The sequence below is a fragment of the Abrus precatorius genome, unplaced genomic scaffold, assembly GCF_003935025.1.
Source record: "Abrus precatorius isolate BTA unplaced genomic scaffold, Abrus_2018 Scaffold10, whole genome shotgun sequence".
Classification (NCBI taxonomy): Eukaryota; Viridiplantae; Streptophyta; class Magnoliopsida; order Fabales; family Fabaceae; genus Abrus; species Abrus precatorius.
In genome coordinates, this window is record NW_020874292.1 from 18,107,964 (window position 1) to 18,119,951 (window position 11,988).

Consider the following 11,988-nt stretch of genomic DNA (forward strand, 5'->3'; position numbering starts at 1 on the left):
AAAAGAAAAAGAAGAATACAGCAAGTCATTTTGATAGAAAAAGGATTCTTTACATAAGGCAAAGTAAATGAAAAATATGGTGAAAGAGTGCTTGAATATCACTTGTTGCATCATTTTATGTATTCGACTCTTAGTTGTTGTACTCACTCACTCAAAGGAATTCCCTCCTCTTAAAAACCCACTAGAGCTTTTGACCCTCCTTGATCAAAGTTTGACCTAACTTAATACATTTGTGACCAACAAAGTCCTCTTGATAGGTGGTTCATTGTATCTAGGCAAAGGAGATTGAGAATATGGGCAAGCATATGGTAGGGTGAGGCAAAATGCATGAATTGAGGGAAAACACTTAGCCTGAAATATTGTTGAGTGAAGAGTGAAACACCATCATGTAAGCTAGATAATTTCTTTGCATTGTGTGGATTACATGAAACCTTGCAAGATTTTTGTTTCAGTTTAGTGAGACTTTGCTTGAAAATAATTGATTTGGGCATGATTTCTTTGTTGAATGGATCCATGATTGTGGAAACATTGGAAGTGTTAATTAGAGTTTGATCTTGGAATGAAAATTTTGAAAGAAATTTTTTGGATAAATCCAACCTTCTTACAAGTGACTTTATTGAATTTTGACTTGCTTGAGGACAAGCAAAAGTTTAAGTTTGGGGTTGTAATGAATCCATATTTTATTAGATTTTTACTTGTCATTTTGATGGTTCTTAATAGAAAAAGTAAACTTAGAAATTGTAAATAACATAAAAACATCATTTTGGTCAATTTATCATAGGTTTCTTAATTTTTGGTTAAATTACATTGATTTGCATAAATATAGTTTGCAATTTTGATAATTTGAATAATTGTGCAAGAGTTTCTAGACTTATTCCATGGACTTTTAGCATTTGAGAAAGTTTGAGATGAAAATGATCACTTTGGAGTCCATAATGAACACTACAACAAGCTAGATTCAGAAGGGCAAACCAAAGTGATCACTATGAACCCATAAGTGACAACTCCAGAGAGGCCAAAAAGCACAAGACTTGCGCGTAGCGACTATGGAACCATAGTAGACACTCTGGAGCAGCCAAAGTTATCACTCTGATACCAAAGTGACAACTCCAGAGAGGCAAAAAATAGAGGACCTGCGCGTAAACACTATGGAATGAGAGTAACCACTATGGAGCGCTGCGCGTCATCACTATGAAACCATAGTAGTTACTTTGGGTGAAAATTTCTGCACTATAAATAGGATTTGAGAAATTAGGGTATAGAGCTTTCTACATAATATTAGATTCTTTTGCCACTTTGGGAGTATTTTGCAGAGCTTAGGATCCTTGAGTGACAGCCAAGGCCAATCTTAGGGTTTGATTTACAATTTTTCTTCATTTTACTTTAATTCTTGCATTGATGATGTTGAATTTTTCTTGTTTTCATCTTGAATTTGTAAGACCCATCCTTATGGAGGGCTAAACTTTCTTGTAATACTTAGTGAGTTCATGGATTCTTGAATTCCTGGGTATGAATGTCAATGTAATTCCTTTTTCTTTATGAATTTATATTTCCTAACTCTTTAAATTGAATTAATGGTTGAATGAGAGGGACATTGCTTAATTAACCCTAATTAACCTTAATTTGTTAGTTTCTAAGGTTGCGTAATCTTGGGGAAAAGAGTTGGAGCCCATGAAGATTGCTTAATTTGTATGGGACGTTAAGGTTAATTCTTGTTTTTTGAGTTACCCTAATTCAAAGGAATAGGAAAAGTATTGAATCTTGAGAGGAATAGGGATAAAATTACATGAACAAACTAAGGATTGCTCATTTCATTTATTGGATTCATTAATTTCATCACTTGCCTTTACATTAAAATTGGAATTACACAAAACCTCCTTGTTTTAATTGCTTTTATAGTAAATGTTTACAACATGTTCAATGTATGTTACAAACCAAAGTCGTTGGAGACAACCTAGGCTTGCATCCTAGACTACATAAATTTTTCTGCATATTTTGATGAAGGTTGACGATAAATCTTTTTGTAAAACGAAACGAGAAAATCTATCGATCATCACTATTCGGGCGACCATCCATAGTATAATTGAGTAAGTCCCTGAGGTTGCGGGCATCAGGAATCTGTGATCACAGTGCCACAATGAGCATGGCTACGTGCAGTGAGTGCACTTATGTTGTGTAAATGTGTGGATTTGTAATTAGTACGGTGAGCGCACCTATTGTGATTGAGAATTTGGATACATGATAGTCGTTAACGTATGCTCCTAATATGATTAGAATTTATGTATAATGAGTCAGGTGAGTCTAATGCTTGTCTGTGTGTTTATACTAGTGTAAAGGACTCACCCTTACGTTTATTTTCAGGTAACCAAGACGATAAGCATCGGGGCCCCTGAAGGAAGGAAGGATGAAATTGCTATAGGACTTAGAAATTTATTTTGAAAATTTGATGTATATTTAAGTCCTGTAGCAAGTAATGATGCAAATTGTACTCTAATTTTTTATTTGAAACATTTTATGAAATTGTGCTTGAACAATCATCTGAATGGAAAACTTTTACTACTCTGAACTTTGCAAAAACATATTTATTTAGAAATTTAAAATTAAGGTGTTACATCCAAGGTACATTCATTCAAACTTAATTCAATTTAGGCATATCAAATAAAATATCTATTATCATTCAAAAATAGTCAAATTCTTTGCATCAACTTATCCGACACAATTCCTATTCATTATCATATGACATTCACTACTAGAAAAATTAATTTTCCCCACGGCTTTTTACCCACGATTTATATAACCAATGTTAATTTTGAATATTACTCACAGTTTAAATAACCGTAGTTAAATTTAAATATTTCCTACAATTTATTATAATAACCGTGCTTAATTAACGATGGTTGGAGAAAACCTCAGTTAATTATTAAAATATTTTTGCACCTGTTTATTACGATAGCTTGCTCATGTGTGTAGATACTTTCTCTCCCAACCCAAAAAGATAACCCTATTGTACTGCCAAAGGTTCATGCCCTTTCTCAACTCCTCTTTTGGCTGAATCGATTTTGTGCTCTTTCTGTTATGTAAAGGTTGGATTCAATCTTCCTATTGTCTCCTAATCAGGTACGATTTTTGTTTTACATTTGGGGTTTTACAATTGAGTTTGTGTTTGGGCTGCATCGTCGTTAATTCTCCGAGAGTGGTTCTTATAGTATTGGGCTACGTCATCGTCGTCGTTGCCAAGCACCATTGCTATAGTGCATTTAAAAGTTGTAACACATGTAATCGTGACTAGATAAGCAAAGCCAATACCCGGTTCCTTTTCAAGTTTCACTAAAGGGATTCCATTTGTTGTGCACAACTCGATCACACAAACTTCAATTTCGTTAATGCCTTCAACACACACACACATACACACTTTCTCTCTCTCTCTCTTCTTTGGTTATGAACTATGTTCTTTTATTTAACTTATTTTTTAAATTACCTAATTTTTTGAATAAAGAAATTAAAATGTTTATTTATTATGAAAACGTGACTCAAAATGCAGAAAGTTATGTTGTCTAGATGAAGTTTAGAAACAATAAGCAGATTACTTTTACAATGTCAAGCAGTTACTTTCCTTTTAAGAAGTTTTTTTCATGTGTTTATTCATTTACATTTTGGGGTTAAAAAGTTGTGTTTGATGAAAATTAGGTGCTCTTTAGAGCTACTTCTCGTACTCAACTTTATATCTTTGGGTAGAAAGGGGATTAAGGATTTGCAGTATTGGATCCTTTTTACTTGAGAGCACAACTTGTTGTGCCTTTTACTTTAGAAGCAAGTTCCCATTTATAATTTGCAAAGACTGCAAAAGCTAGTTGTGTTCTTGATTGATTTGATTCTCTCTATTTCCTTGTTTTTTACCTTTTTCTTTGTTACAATACAGAGGATATCTTATTATTTCCCTAATTTTGCTGTCCTTTTTTTCTTTCTAATAATGTTTCTTTTTCTAAAAGCATGGTTATTTTGTGACATATAGATAAATTCTTTTACTGTAGGTGGAGAACACTCCTATTCTCACGGTAACCATGGAGACCATGACCATGATGCTAGTTCTAGTCATGATCATTTGCATTCTTTAGCTGATCTTTCTACAGGAATATCCATCCTTGGTTAGTAGTAACATGCCCAAAGTTTCTTTCTGATCATTTTGATTATTTACCAGCAAGGATATTTTAAATTATTGGCTTCCTTTACTTCCTCTAATTAATTACATGGCATAAGTTTATGTCTTTTTTTTTTTCTTTGATAATTAAAAATTTTAGGCTGAGTGAAAGGAAGTTTATTTTAGTCTTTTGTTGGTTATGGTAGGTGATGAATCCATGTTTTTACTGATATTTTAGTATAATTTTAACTAAATTGATAAGAAAAACACATGAGAAAAGTAGAAAAACTCAGAAAAATATAATGAATTTGAGTTTTATTTCAATTTGTAGTTATCTTAGCAAATTGTGTAATTCTGCTTAGAAATTAAGTTTTAATCTCATTTTTGTAGGAATAATCTGAGCAAGGTTCATGAAAATAGAAATACAATGAAAAGGAAAAGGAAAGTAACAAGTCTGGACTCTAAAACACAAGAACAAGGAAATGCAGGCTGGGCGTGATCACTATTGTTAGTGAAAGTGATCACTCCAGAAGCTTAAAGAAGAAGTGAAGCCTGGGCGTTACCACTTTTACCAGTAAGAGTGAGAGTTCCAAAGAAGTCTCAGACTCAGCATGCTCTGCGTTATCACTTTTATCAATAAAAGTGAGCGTTCCAGAGAAGGCAAAGTTTCAGAGTATTCTGCGTTATCACTTTTATCAGCAAAAGTGAATGTTCCAGAGAGCCTTCAACTGGGCAAGTTGCACATAGACACTTTTATTCATAAAAGTGATCATGCGCAATCACTTGACCTCTGCGTTAACACTTTTCTCACTGATAGTGATAGTCCCAGAGAGCTTTCAACTCAGCAAAGTGTGTGTGGCCACTTTTTCTCATAAAAGTGTTAACGTGCAACCATCCAACCTTCTGCGTAGCTACTATTTTTGAGAAAAGTGATAACGCACAAATATGGGAATTTCTATAAATACCAGAAATGCTTAGATTTTCGGGGATTCTGTTCATTTTCAGTTTTTTTTAGTTAGATTGTCGTTGAGAGAGAGTGAGAGAGAAGATTGGGGTCAAGTCTCGAAGCTGCCAAAAAGAGGAATCAGATTGGAGCTTGTGGCCATGGCTTCCTGGAGTTTTTTTTCTTCTTCTTGTTCTTTCTCTTTCTCTTCTCCCATGTCTGAGTAGTTTCTTGTAGTTAGGGATTTATGGAACTTGTATTGATGTATTAATCCGATTTTTACTTCTAAACTTTGAGGTCTTGGTTTAATTGAGTTGTTAATTCTGCTTTTACATAATCTTTGAATGGGAATTCACTGGATTAATCAAAGAGAAACATTTATCAATGGGAATTGGACTTGATTCTCTGACCTGAATTAGCAACCGAAAATTAGGGATTCTTAGGGATAAGAGAACTAAATTCTGTAATCTTGAGTTCTAACACTTAATGCAACTTGAAATTGAATCTCATCTAAGGGATGAGGGGGGTTTAGTTGATTGTTAGGGTCAATGAGTTAAGGGATTAATCTTTGACTAGTTCTATGTGAAGCTGATTGTCAATTAACTAAGTGCTTAAATGTTCAGAGGTTTGATTGAATTAATATTGATATACTTGTGAAATAAATTCCTAACTACCATTCTTCCATTTCTAATCTCCACATAATATTCAACTCTGTGTTTTTCTGCAAGTTCTTTACTTTTTAATTGCTCTGGCTTACTGAGATTACATGTTACAATTCTCCTTCCAAATTCGTATGGCTCAAATTGTTATAATTCTGTGAATTGATACTTGAAATCTAAATTCCCTGTAGAGACGATATCCTGTTCTTAAAAATAACTCATTACTTGCTGTAATTCCTAGTGCACTTGCTAGTGTTTAGAGAATTTCAACAACAGTAGGATAGAATAATGTGTCTTTCTTGAAGAGTGAATATTAATGGTCATCTTTCACTATGTGGAGAACATCCATCTCTTGTATCCATTCTTTTAGAATTTTGTATTTATAACTCTACTAAGTAAATTACCAAACAATGGAAAAAAGTCAGACTGCTTGTTATATTTTAGAATCATGCTACTTTTAATGTTCAAGGAAAAATAGTTCTGAATTTCATCATTGTTGGTTTCCAAAATGGTTTTTATACAAGTCTTTTCCCTGGATGCAATTTCCCTTATCTCTAGAGAAATGTTTTGGGATCCATTTTCTTGTGTAATGGTGAATATTTGAGTTTTTCTTTTGGTAAACATTTGATTAAAAAGTTAAGAAGTTACTTCCTTGTTGCTTGGGCCTGTGATATTTTATTCTTAGAGTTAAAACTTGGGATGGATCAAATTACTGCGTATGTTTTAAGGTCTGATTTCAATGCTTGAATACTCTCGGGACTAAACTAAACTAGAAAGTGCTAGATCATAGTAGTTACTGATTTTTTTTCACTTGCCTTGAAAACATGATAACTTGAATAGGTGACATAATGTAATTCAATATTGTATATCAAGTTTTTGGAGCAAACATGATTTTCTTGAGAATGAATAGATTGTGAGGGTTGCAAATTATTTAACTTGCTCAACTCATTGGAAATTTGTCATAGTGACTTCCTTATCATTATTGTTTGTCCTCTGTGTAAGATTGGTATAATCATATGTATTTATTATGCCTATTGATTAGGGTTATGTAGACTTGAATTATATGTTAGAATATGGAATATAAAGATTGTGTAATTGCCAAATGAGGAGTAGGGCAATTGTTGTATTGTGTAATGATGTTGTTGAATGTAAAGTACAGTGTGAGTTGGAGAATGATTATTAAGTATGTTGAGTGTCTGGATAATTTAGAAAATATGGTTAAGGGTTAGTAGTATTTAACTTGGGAGAGAAATTTGAAGTCTGGGTGCAGGGTGTATCTCTCAAGCGAGATTAGATAGGATTGCCTTAGCTGTAACCTCGCCAAGACGAGAAGGAATCTCGCTCAGGCTAGAGGTGACCTCACCCAAGCGAAAGGTGCTAGCTCAAGTGAGGAGTCGTATAAGTAATAGGTAGCTCTCCGGACGTAATCTCGCCCAAGTCAGAATGCTGCTTGTCCAGGCGACATGTTACTCGCTCAAACGAGAATACCAGAAATCTGAGAGGTTCCATTGTCTAGTTTTCTTGCCCAGGCAAGAAACAAATCTCGCTCAAGCGAGTATTAGCTCGCTTAAGCGAGAGGGCGCGAGCCTGAGGGGTATTTAAGAGGCCTCAATGCCCAGAAACTTCAACATTTTCACTAGACAACTTCTCTCTCTCTCATTTTCTCTTTGTTCTCTCACTACTTTTCCTTAGAGACAACCTTTTTAAAACTAAATTCCTTCCTAATCAAAGTGAGATTTTCTATCTCATTGAGATCTAGGGAGTTCTTGGAGCTCAATTTTTAGTCTTTACCTTGTTTCTTCTCTCTCTTTCTTAAGTGACTTATACCATGTCATTTTGAGTAGATCTGAGTCGTTTGAATCGTATTTCATACTCAAACGCTTGATCTATCCCTTCAGAATTTACTAGAAGTTGATATGAAAAAAACTCATTCTAGATAAGGGGAGCTTATCTTAGCTGGCTTGATTTAACTAGCTAATATTGAAATGTGTGTGTGTATATATATATATATATATATACACATACACACACACACACACACACACACACATATAAATGTTCTGACTAAGGATAGGTTGATGTATGAGTAAAATCTTAGGGTAGAACCCAGGGTAAATATGGTTAAGCCGTGTGATTGTTGTTGATGAGTGTGATAAATTGGATGTGTTTGTGATAGAGTTCTGGTGATGTTTCATTCTGTGATATGTCTTAATGTTGATTATGTGATGATGTTGAAATCGTATGAAAATGTGTGGTAGGTAAATGTACTGAGTGGTAGGCCATGTGGTGAGTGGTAGGCAAACGTGCCAAGTGGTAGGTGTCCACTGGACTTGTTAATGTTGTGATACTAGTGGAGCTGAGTTGTTGTTATTATTGATGTTGATATTGTTGTTATTGTGGTCATCGTCAAAATTGTTAGCACTCAATAATTTAATAAAAGGGGTGTATTGCTGAGTAAGTGTTGAGGAATTGTTGAATAATGAACTATATGAATAATTATATTCATCTCTTTCTTCTGTAATTATGTTTATTATTATGTAAGTTCACTTTTGCTATTTTGTATGTGTTGGTGTGTGTGTGTGTGTGGCAATGATCGTACTGTGGTACGTGAGTAGATGCGACAGGTTCTGTAGCTACTTCTCGTGCTGGAAGGCCCAGATGAGGAAAGCATGGAGTCAAGAGTTTTGTGAAAATTGTAATTTTATCTTGTTAGTCTAGATCTGAGTAATGGGTCTAGACTATTTAGTTACAGTCTTCAATAATGTAGTTATTATTATTCAAAAACTTGTATTTTGAGCTCTTCGTAGAGCAACCTTTGTATATGTACAAACATATTTATATAATTCTTGGATTATATGAAAATATCTTTGGAGCATTGTTATCCTATTGATTGAGATACTGAAATTAAAATTTTAAAAGTTTATACTTCTATTCTTTGTGCACATTATCATATAAGTAAATAATTGAATCAGGAATAGTAATGCAGAATGTCTTTAACCATATATATAAAAAAAAAAATAGGTTGTGAAACTTTGCATTGTTTATTCACCAAAATCTATTGTTGAACCAAAAATCAATCCTATTCTTGAAATTTTCATTTTCTCCAAAGCCTTAATCATAGAAACTAGGGAATACAGACCCTAATACCAATGTAATTGGAAGTGCTTCTTAGTTTGCTTTATTTTGTTTGTTCCTTGTCCTCTAAGATAGGAGAGGTTTGATCTTTAACTCCTTTGAAGTCTTTATTAAGGCTCCCAAATTTTCATCTATTTCTAATTCTTAACAATTACACTTTTCTTCTCATATAAGATCCCTTAGACTTTTAGATAAAAAATATATACAAGATTTAATCCAGATGTTAAGATCATCCTTTCTATATAAAACTATCTAGACAACTACTTTCGTAAAAGTGAGACAAGGAAGGGGTGGGAGAAATTTGAGGTTACATTTCTTTTACTGTTTATCTACTTAATGTAATGCTTGTAGTTATGAATGATCTCTTTAACTTTATTAGTCTTTATATTATTTTCTCTCAATTTTAATAACCTCTAAATTTCTCTAGTCATTTTTTAGTCTTCAGAAAATAGGCAAACTTAGAACCACTAATTCTTACAATGTTTTGTGGTTCTGGTAGCTGGAATTGTACTCTTTATTCTTGTGGAGAAAGTAGTGAGGTATGTTGAAGAAAACTCACGAGGAGCTAATTCATGGACACATAGACATTGATGGAAAAACAAAGCACAATTTTGAAGTCCAATTAAGATGCATAATAACCTGTTACAAATTTTTTCAAAGGATTTTAAAGTATCTAAGCTTATTCATTGTCACAATTCAATTTTTGCAGGCTAATTTCCCTCCTCTGGTGCCTTGACGATCAAAATTGTTTGTTGATTTTCTATTTACAACAAGACATTTCAAAGTTAAAAAATCTTCCATCTTAGTAAGTTACATTAGCTACATTGCAAAGTTAGTAACTTTTCAAAATCTATTTTGAGGTTAACTTATGATAATTGTTGGTAGCCATAACTTGTGTATCTTTACCACCTTTAGGAATACTATTTATTTGCTATTTTTCATGTAGTTAAGAATGTAACGTTTTCAAGTGACCTACATATATATATAGATAGTAGAGTAATTGATCTATTTAGGAATGTTTTCTTATAAATTGATTCTCTCTTATGTATGGGTGCTTATACTTAGTATTATTGAAACTCAATTTAGTCATTTTATTTGCATTTTAGAAATAATGAATAAATCATGGATTAACATGCTTCAGAGTACACCTTAATATATTGAAAGATTGAATAATTTTTTACATTTTGCATTTGTCAATGGGAGTGTTGAAGGTAGGATAACATGTCCATGTCCTAAATGCAAGTTTAATAGATGGAAAGCTAGAGAAGAAATATACGACCATTTTATTGTAAAACCTTTTCCAGTATATAGTTTAATTAAGACACGAAGAGATAATGAATATAGATACTATAGTTGAAACACCTTTAATGTCTCAGGAGATTGATGATAAAGTTATTACTAATGATCCTATATACGACATGGTCAATGATGTATTTAGAAATCATATAAGTGACAATGATATGCAGGGAAATGATGATATGTGTCCACAATCAAACCAAGCCTTGCCTGATAACAATGCAGAATTTTTGGAGTTAATTAAGGATGGTCAACAAAGTTTGTACGAAGGATGTGATAAATATTCAAAACTTTCATCCTTGGTCAAGTTGTATCACATTAAATGTCTTTGTAAAGTAAGTGACAAGGCAATGTCAATGATCCTAGAATTGTTGGTTGATGCTTTTGAACATGCTAATATTCCATCTATGAAACGAAGAAAACTATTACCAAACTTGGCCTTAATTACACCAAAATTCATGCCTGTGCGATGGATTGTATGTTATACTTTGGAGAGGATGCAAATAGGGATACTTGTAAGACATGCAAACAATCTAGGTGGAAGTCAAAAGATAAAGGTGCAAATACTAGTACTATTGATAAATGAAAAAAGGTGCCTGCAAAAGTTGAGATATTTTCCTTTAAAGCCACTTTTGCAAAGGTTATTTATGTCTTCAAAAACTGCTAAGCATATGCGATGGCATGGATTGGAAAATACTACTGAGGGCATATTAAGGCATTCAAGAGACTTTGAAGCATGGAAGAAATTTGACTTAATGTATCCTCAATTTGCTTCAGACCTTCAAAATGTACGCCTTGGGTTGGCTACTGATGGCTTTAATCCTTTTGGCAATTTAAGCACGAGTTATATTATTTGGCCAGTTATGCTTATACCGTACAACCTTCCTCCTTGGATGTGCATGAAATAGAGTTCATTTATTCTGTCAATGATCATTCCTATTAAGCAAACTCTAGGAAATGATATTGATGTATATCTCCAACCATTAATAGAAGAATTGAAAGATTTATGGAATATTGGTGTTAAAACTTTTGATTCATATAGCAATGAAGTGTTTAACATACATGCAGCAGTGATGTGGACTATTAGTGATTTTCCTAGTCTTAGAACCTTATTTGGATGGAATACATATATTGGATTAGCATCTCCTACTTGCAATTTTGACTCAGTTCCTAGCTGACTTTCTTATAGTCGAAAGTGGTGTTTCATGGGCCATCATCGATTTTTGAATGAAGGGCATAAATTTAGATTAGCTTGAGGTCGATTTGATGGAAATGTAGAAAATAGAAACCCTCCTGTGGGAATAACTGGTGCAACTATATGGCAACAAGTTCAGAATATTAATGTTATGTTTGGAAAAGAATTAGAAGTTGAAGGAAGGCAAAAAAAGTGTGTAAAGTTAGTGATACACAAGATAAACCTTCACAACGGCATAAGCGGAGTATCTTTTCTCAACTTCCTTATTAGGTGAATAGTTTATTGTGTCATAATCTTGATGTCATACACAATGAGAAAAATGTTTGTAATAATGTGATATTTATTTTGTTAAATGATTCTAGAAAATTAAAAGACCATTTAAATGCACAGAGAGACTTACAAGAATGGGGTATTAGATCAAATCTATGGCCTAATGAAAATGGCAAATATCTTCCAGCTTTATTCTCATTGACAAGTACAAATAAAGAGTTATTTTTAAAGACACTTAAAAACATTACTATTCTAGATAGCTACTCAAGTAATATTAGTAGATGTATTGATATTAGGCAACGAAAGATTGGTGGATTAAAAAGTCATGACTCACATGTTTTGGTGGAGCAAC